Raw genomic sequence first — 8,225 nt, 5'->3', positions numbered from 1 at the left:
TTGGCCTACCGTAACAAGAAATGCGAGCAAAGAATTTAAGAATTTTAGGCACTTTCAGAGGATGCATTTGTCAAGTGATGGGGAAAGATTTTCCAAAGATGGATATTTTTTTCTTGTCCCCCGGTGTTTTTAATTATAATTTCGTTGAAACTGATCAAAATTCCCTAAAATGTGCAATTTTTTAGAGGAAATTGCCCCATGCTAACAAGAAATTTGTGGTTTTTAAGGCACTTTCAGGGGATGAAAAGGGCATTTATAAAGGGGTGGGGAAGATTTTTCAAAGATAGATATTTTCCCCTTGTCCCCCAGTGGTTAAGCCATCGGGCAGCATAGATCAAAGGAGATATGACAGTTTTTGAAGTGGAGAATGGTTGCAGGGTGTTGTGAGTCTGGTCATTATGATATCTTCCTTTCTTGTCTTTATTTTTCTCTTCTCTTTTTCTTTTTCTTTCCTTTTCTTTTTTTTTTCTTTCTCTTTCCCTCCCTCTCCCCTCTTTCTTTTCTCTTATTACCCAGCCCGGTACGACGGCTTGGTCAGCCCGGTAAAAACCGTCAGGGGAGGGGCAGTTTTCCCCCTCCCCCCCCGCCTGTTACGACACTGGCTGACACGCCAATCATCCCCCCAATGAAAAAAACTTTTCTACGCCACTGATCTCTTATACTGTATGCATCATTATAGACAAGAAAGAAATCTTTCATTCATCCTATACAGAATACAAAATAAAAAGAACTTTGATTGGTCTTGTAAAGCAAAAGTACAAAGGCATAAAATGTGACTTTTGTACAAATATTAAAAGGTATATTCGAAAAATAAAAATAACATTAAGTAAAGATAATAAGAAATGCACATTTACGTTAATTACTATAAACATTAAAAATATTCAGCTATTTATGAATTGAAATGATAGACCTACATTAGCTAGCTGTATTCATATGAGTAGAAAAATAAAATCAGTTTCTATTGCATTGTTAAGTTACGGAAAACATTATTTGATATAAAAATACTATATATTGAAAAAATAACGCCATTGCTTGGTCAAAAGGCCGTGTATATTAATTCAATATTATTCAGAAGGTGACTCACTCTAAATCATATACATTTATACAATTATATATATTTTCTGTTGATATGATCTGTTTTAGAGGGCGGACTGTATTTAAGCAGCATGAGCGCACGCGGACGAAAGAATAAATATGTTTTAACTTCAATACTTTTACGTATGATAAGCTATACAGGTTTGTTCCTGCATGTGGAAGAAAATTAAAGAATTTATGTCTTCCCTTTATTGTTACCATGGTGTTACTGAATTTTTATGACAGGTTCACTCATAAAACTCGGGTGTTAATAATATTATTTGTGTATATTATTTAGCCGGTTTTTTTTTTATTTAAAAGAAGCGTTTGACACTGTCAATCACCATATCTTGATAAGGAAGCTGTTCTGGTATGGTTTGCGCTCATCTGCCATCAGCTGGATCACCTTTTACCTAAATAATTGACCACAAAAGGTAAAATTTAACAAAACCGTCTCTCAATCGTAGTCCATGGAATTCCAAAGGATCTATACTTGGCCCATTTCTTTTGACCGTTTTTGTTAATGATCTTGCTTTATAAATAATCACAGCACAGTTGATTTGTATGCAGACGATACCGCACTTTGTTTTTCACACACTTTAATTGATTTTATTAACGTCGACTGTCTTTCTAAAGATTTAATTAACACGCGTTTGACGAACAGACTAACTAAAGATATTGACAAAACTGAGGTGATGTTTATCGGCACACCTCAGCGGCTTAAAGACAAACAAATTGATGTGAAATGTTCTGGTAAGTCCCTGAAAAGTGTTCAGACTCCCAAACACCTTGGTGTCCATTTAGACAATAAACTTAACTGGCAACAACATGTAAGTAAGCTTACCTCCATACTTTCACTTAATGTTCATATTTTAGCGCAAATTGGAAAATTTATAGGCAAACGTTCTGCATTTTTACTTTACAAAACCATTATACTACCACACATTGACTACGCGGCTCTTCTATGGGGCACCCGCTACACAGCACATTATTAACTAAAATTAATATAATCCATTTTCGTGCAATGCGCATACTTAGAACATCACCACACACTTCCGCACTAATTCTACTAACATCATTTAAAATCATGAGTGTGGCACAGAGGGTGCAATACCTGGTGGGCTGGCTGCCTTACCTTCAGGACTGTCAATAACATCGACCAAGATTACCTGGCAAAATGTATTTATTTGAATGTAATTTTGACGTTTAAAATATATTCCAAGAAATGTCCCATGATTTCTATAGAGATGTCTATAAAGATGTGATCATGGCCTGGTTAAAACTTTATCAGCAGGAAACGAAAGAAGAGTGCACGTCGCAATCTTTATGAATAATTGATCCACCAATTACGTAATCTTGGTAGGAATGTCACACCTAGTTTCAGACTGTACCATAGTGTCTTATTTCCTGGAAACCTTTAATGTTTCTGCAACAGGAAGCATATATTCCAATTGCTTGTGTCAATGATCGAAATTATATTGTAAACGATGTGCTAATCCTATCAAAATTCTAAATTTTTAGATTTAAAATTTATAATGATATACAAAACATTAAAGAGTCTATAAATCTATTAAAATATACAAAAAGGATTGAGGCTAATGTTGCCAGAAATAATAATAAATTCGAGCTGCATTTAAAGAAATGAAATAGTTACTCTAATATTTTGCCGAGGTTTTTCTCTCTTGTCATAATTGGTAAAATGTCTTCATATTAGGAAAACGATTTTGAATTTGTAATTTAATTTTGGTATTCATTTCTTTCTTATTAATTCAATTTGTTATGTAGCCTTGGCGTCGGCGAAATTGTTGTTTAATATATGTTATTGGAAATGAAATACAAAAAAAAAGAAGAAAAAGGGGAGGACTTTTACAGAGGAAGTGTAGACCACCTTATCTCCACCATGGTTGGGGAGATACACCTTAAGAGAAGAAAGGGAACTAAACTTAATTGACGAAGGGTTAACGCGCATGAAAACTTTCTCACTACAGTAAATAGGCCTGTTATGTGTGTATAAATACATTTTAAAAAAAATTGAATAGTTGCATACGATTTTTCCAATAGATGAATCCCAAAAAGAAAGGAGGGTCCGGGGTTCTTCCCAATGAAAATTTTGATTCCTAGAAGGCGGAAAATGAGCTTTTCCGACTTATGAGGTGTCTTTTAAATTAAAGCTGTCTCTTATACACATCTGATGTGTATAAGAGACAGGTTAAGGGGGCGCTAACCGAAAACTCTATTTTTCTGGGAAGGATGCAGGATTTAGTGGTGGGGGATGCGTGACAGTCCAGAACATTTTTTAGAATATGGACCTCAGCTGGAAATTTCACTCTCATACCTTAAAACCTAACAATAATTCATATCAACAATATAATACAACAATTATTTTTCTTAATACAATTTAAGGGAGTGCGATCGCACCGTCTGTACCCGCTGAATCCGCCCTTGTTTTTAACTACTCGACCGTAATTTTGGGTGAGGTGTGCGCCCCCCACCCCCTCCACCACCCGCCGCGCACTCCCTAGATACGCCATTGCATGAGACTCAAAACTTAAAATAGTCACTTTAATTTGGTCTCTTTGCATGTACAGTACTTTTAAAATCAATCAAGAGGTTTCCTTTTCTTCTCTTTTTGAATTTCACTCTTGTGCAAGCAGTATTAGTAGGGTCAATCTGACATGTGACCCCCAAAAAATTGCAAGAAAACATTTTTTGATGTTTTTCTGTAGAATGAGGTCTAGAGAAAAACATATAAAAAGTTGGCAAAAATCGGAGCACCGGAAAATGGTTTTTCCAAGATGGCCGCCAAAATGGTGCCAATACCTTAAAAATAGCTACAAAATCTGGCAATTTTCTCTTGGAGTCGCAATTTTTGTCTCTAAACCGATGTTTATGGGCCAAGAAACTTGTTAGAAGTCGATAATGAACAAATTCAAAATGGCATCCAAAATGGCCGTTATATATTTTTTTGTATAACTATAAATCATAAACTAGTGATTCTACAGTGATATTTTCAGTGGCTATGTTTTCTTGGTCATAGAATATACCGGTGCCATTTATTGAAAATGATTCCAAGCAGTGTTTTAATAAAATATAGAGTTCAAAATGGAGTCAATACCTATAACAGCTATTAAGCACTCTTGCGGAGCCATGATTTGGATATTATAAAAAGTGAATAATGTCAATATTCATAGCAGAGAACAAAATGGGAAAAAACAAATAAAGCTGATAGATATGAATGGTAACTAGACCGTAATGGTGCACTTTCCTTTACTTTGCGGGAATAGCCCTCCAGGATATTAACAATCATATCTCCACAGAGTCACAATCTCATAAATAAAGTCATCAAGTGGAACAGAGAACTATTTTAAAGCAATATGAGTTAAATTAACGAACGGTAAAACAAAAAGTTGTTACCAGTAGGCCCACTTGTTTGTAGAAGCGACGGATATTTATTACAGTGCTGTTTTACTGTCAATATTCAATTTCGTCATCCTCATCTGAAAATGTATAATGTGATATATTGTCACAGTTGGAAAGTTGGCAATGTCCACAAGCTGCAGTGCATTCCAGCCCATGTTTTCTGCAACTACATTTAGTTGTGCTACATCCTGTAGAGCAGTTGCATCGGATTATTTTGAGTAGTGTGTCAGGTGCTGGTTTATTGTCCATCATTTTTGGAACCAGTTTTGTCGCCTTGTATATCCCAGTCCCATTCACCAGGATCCATACCACTGTCTGTGCCCATCCACTGCATGATGTGCAAATATGTTCGCCGAGAGTGAAATTTTGTGGCCGAGGTTGTTGGAGGCAGTTTTTCAGGTTTTACAAAAGTCTTTGCTGTGACCACTTTCTTGCAAAGGAAATTGTAACGTAAGGATATGAGAGACTGAGTTTGGGTCCCATTAAACAATGATACCATAACTTTGCATCCAGTTGCTTCTATTGTAAGCTGATCTTCCTTTGGTGCGCAAAATATTTTGGAACTAGCACGCAGGACACTTTCTGAAAGACAGACTTTTTGCCAATCCCATAGATTCTTGAAGTTGTATCACAACCAGAGAATGCATGGGCAAACAACAGATCACGGCACATATCATCACCTAGTATTTGTTTCAGAACCTTGATGTTATAAAGCGTATGGATTCTCTTTGTCTTTGTCGGACCGAAAGTAGAGGTCCTTACACTCCTTTGTTCCGTAATAAAGTAACAGGACCAGCAGATCTGTGTTTTCTCCAATGAGGGTTGTTAACTTTTAGGATGACATTGTAACAGCTGCTTTTACTATATCCACATCTGCATCTTCTTCAGCTTGTATTTACATGGTAGCCTTTCTGACGCAGGCGGGTTGCAATCAGATGGATAAGTGCCTGTTTGTTTTTCCAGCAAATTTTGTTGAATCTGTTATACTGACCATATTTGTAACTCGATTTTTTCGTCGTTGATGTGCATTGTCTTTTGTACTTGGCCCTCCATTGTATCCGTCAAATACTATGGTGCCCTGGCCATATAGTTTGAGCGTAAAAGATGCGTAGGTATCTGCAATTGGAGTATGTGTTCCCTTCTCTCCATTTTAATCTGTGGATAAGAGAGCCTCCATCAAGAAAATAATGATCCGTTTTGGGGGTGGAACGATGTACTGCAGCGTCTGATGAACTGACGTGGTTTCGTAGTGCATTCAGAAGTTGTGCCTTTTCAGGCTTACGCAAAATATGCTTTGCTTCAAAAAAAGATGGGGGATATGGTGACAGTTCGAATTTCATTACCTCATCTAGGCAGAGATCCCCAGATTGCGATACTAGCAAGAACCTTTGAAACAGGAGAACTGGATCAATGGTTTGATCCTCAGACACCTTGATGGCACGAGCTGATGCTAGCGTCTTGGCCTTATTCTTGCGTCTGTATGAATATGAAATTTTACAACTGTCCTTCCATATTTTTAACTTTTTCTTCACCTATGGTGAAAAGTTCTTCAACATTTACGTCTTTATCAGCATTTATTCCTGTGATAATTATTCTCATTGTCGGCTCCTCTGAGAAGGGAGAATGTTCTGCAAGCTTGGTTGAAAGTTTTTCCAAGTCTACCCTGTCCCTTTTCATACGCGAGACAGTTGCCTCTTTGTGTTGCACACTTGTTGTGTACACTTTATTAGTGAAGTCCTGCATGGCATAGTTATATGCTGAGGATATAGTAGCAGACATTGTCCAAACGGCTCTTTGGTGTTCAGTCATGCCACTTCCTCTGGTTAATCCACCTGTACTCTTCAGAGAACGCATTAGAGTCTGCTCAATGACCAAGTCGGATCCAAAGCCAGCCCAATACTGATTGGAGCGTCTTATCACATGTAATCCATCTCTGAATTGTTGTAACACTACAGGGTTATTTGTTTCTAACGCCTTGCATTTCTGGAGGTAGAGATATGCAGATTTCAAGTAATTTGGGTGCCCAGCAGCAGCAAATATGGGTAAGCATTCAGATATAGCATAGATATGCGTTTGTCATGACCCTGTACGATCAGCTTCGATAAGCTTGCGAGCAACTCCGAGCATTTTCTGGTAGTTAAGTCACAGCTTGCTTGTTTTTGACCTATTAGATAATTCACACATTTTAGAATTCAGAGCATGGACAATCTTGTTAAGGCAGTTTGATTTCAATAATGTGTCTAAAGCTAGATGCTGATTGGCTAAGAGTTTGGTCTGTATTACTCTTGAGCGGTGAACAGAAAAAGTTCATAGTCATTCGTAATTATTGTTGTTCTTTCCACTCGCTTTGAAAAGTGTGGTTTTAACTAGAGAAGATCGGTCAAAAGTGGAGGAGACAATTGGTATGATGCCCCCAAGCCTACTTTGGAAAATTGTTGGGTGGGGGAGGTGGTGGTGGGAACGTGACCCCCTGTCCCCCACCGATCGACGCCCGTGATTAAGATATTCGTCAGTTTGTGTGAAAATTATTTACATAATTGCAATTTAATTATACGGTATTTCAACGGATATTCGTAACCTTGTGTGAACCTGGCCCTGTCACATAGTAGCGAATAGACCTAACGTATGCCGAGCGCTCTCATTTTTTTTTTCGAAGTCCCTATACGCTCAATTTTTTTGGCAAAAAAAATAACATTTTTTGCGTGAAAGACGAACGCCCAACGAATGAGAAACGAATGCTCATCGTACAACCATGGAGGTATCACTCGGCAACAGTTCCCTTTGACGCGACAAACCCATGTGTTCCCAAAGAGCTATTAAACAACTAGAGTGCTGACAAGATGGCTCAGCAATGCAGAGTTATGTATGTGTACCATCCAAGATGGCCGTCGTAGTAAAGCGCAACCTTCAGGCTTAGTATACATATTATTACATATTAATAAGCCCTCTGACTGACTATTATTTCATTATTGATAATGTGTAATGGTAATAACAAATTATTAAACTATTGTAGCCAAAACGATGCCAAGTGAAGCATCTTATTCAAAAATAAAGTACCAAGGAATGAAAATTAAAATCGTATACATTACACCCAAACACCGCAACGCTCGAGTTTCAAACATACAGGTAACTAGCTGTACTGAACTTCTGAGTAAATTGAGGGCGCATTTGCAAACGATGGCGCTTAGCGAAATTTGATTGGCTAAATATCATAGAGATATAATAAGAATACTAAAGCGCTAACAGCAATGTATTCGATGTTCGAAATACGCAGAGCTGTGTGTGTGTACCATCCAAGATGGCTGCCATAGAGTCAGCCAATCAAATTTCCCCTGAGCACTATCATTTTCAATTGCGCCCTCAATTGTAATATAGATTTGGGTCTGTCTCTTATACACATCTAGATGTGTATAAGAGACAGGCGGTGTATGGGTGTAATGTACACGATTTTAATTCTTTTTAATATTTGAATAAGATGCTCTACTTGGCCTCTTTTTGGCTACGATAGTTTAATAATTTGTCATTATCAATACTAATTATCATTAATGAAATAATATTCAGTCAGAGGGCTTATTTATGGTAATAAGGAGTTTTAGATATGCGACGACGAGTAATCTAGGACGATATGCTAATTATCTATGACGTATTACGATGTTGGCCACACAGATGATAAGGGCTTGTTTTAGTTTTGCGACGACGATGCAAATACATACGTCACCACCGGACATGCT

The sequence above is a fragment of the Anneissia japonica genome, unplaced genomic scaffold (assembly GCF_011630105.1).
Source record: "Anneissia japonica isolate Jap-2015-1 unplaced genomic scaffold, ASM1163010v1 scaffold287837_len168178_cov141, whole genome shotgun sequence".
NCBI classification, from domain to species: domain Eukaryota; kingdom Metazoa; phylum Echinodermata; class Crinoidea; order Comatulida; family Comatulidae; genus Anneissia; species Anneissia japonica.
The sequence above is the reverse complement of the archived record's forward strand: the minus strand, read 5'-3'. Positions refer to the sequence as shown.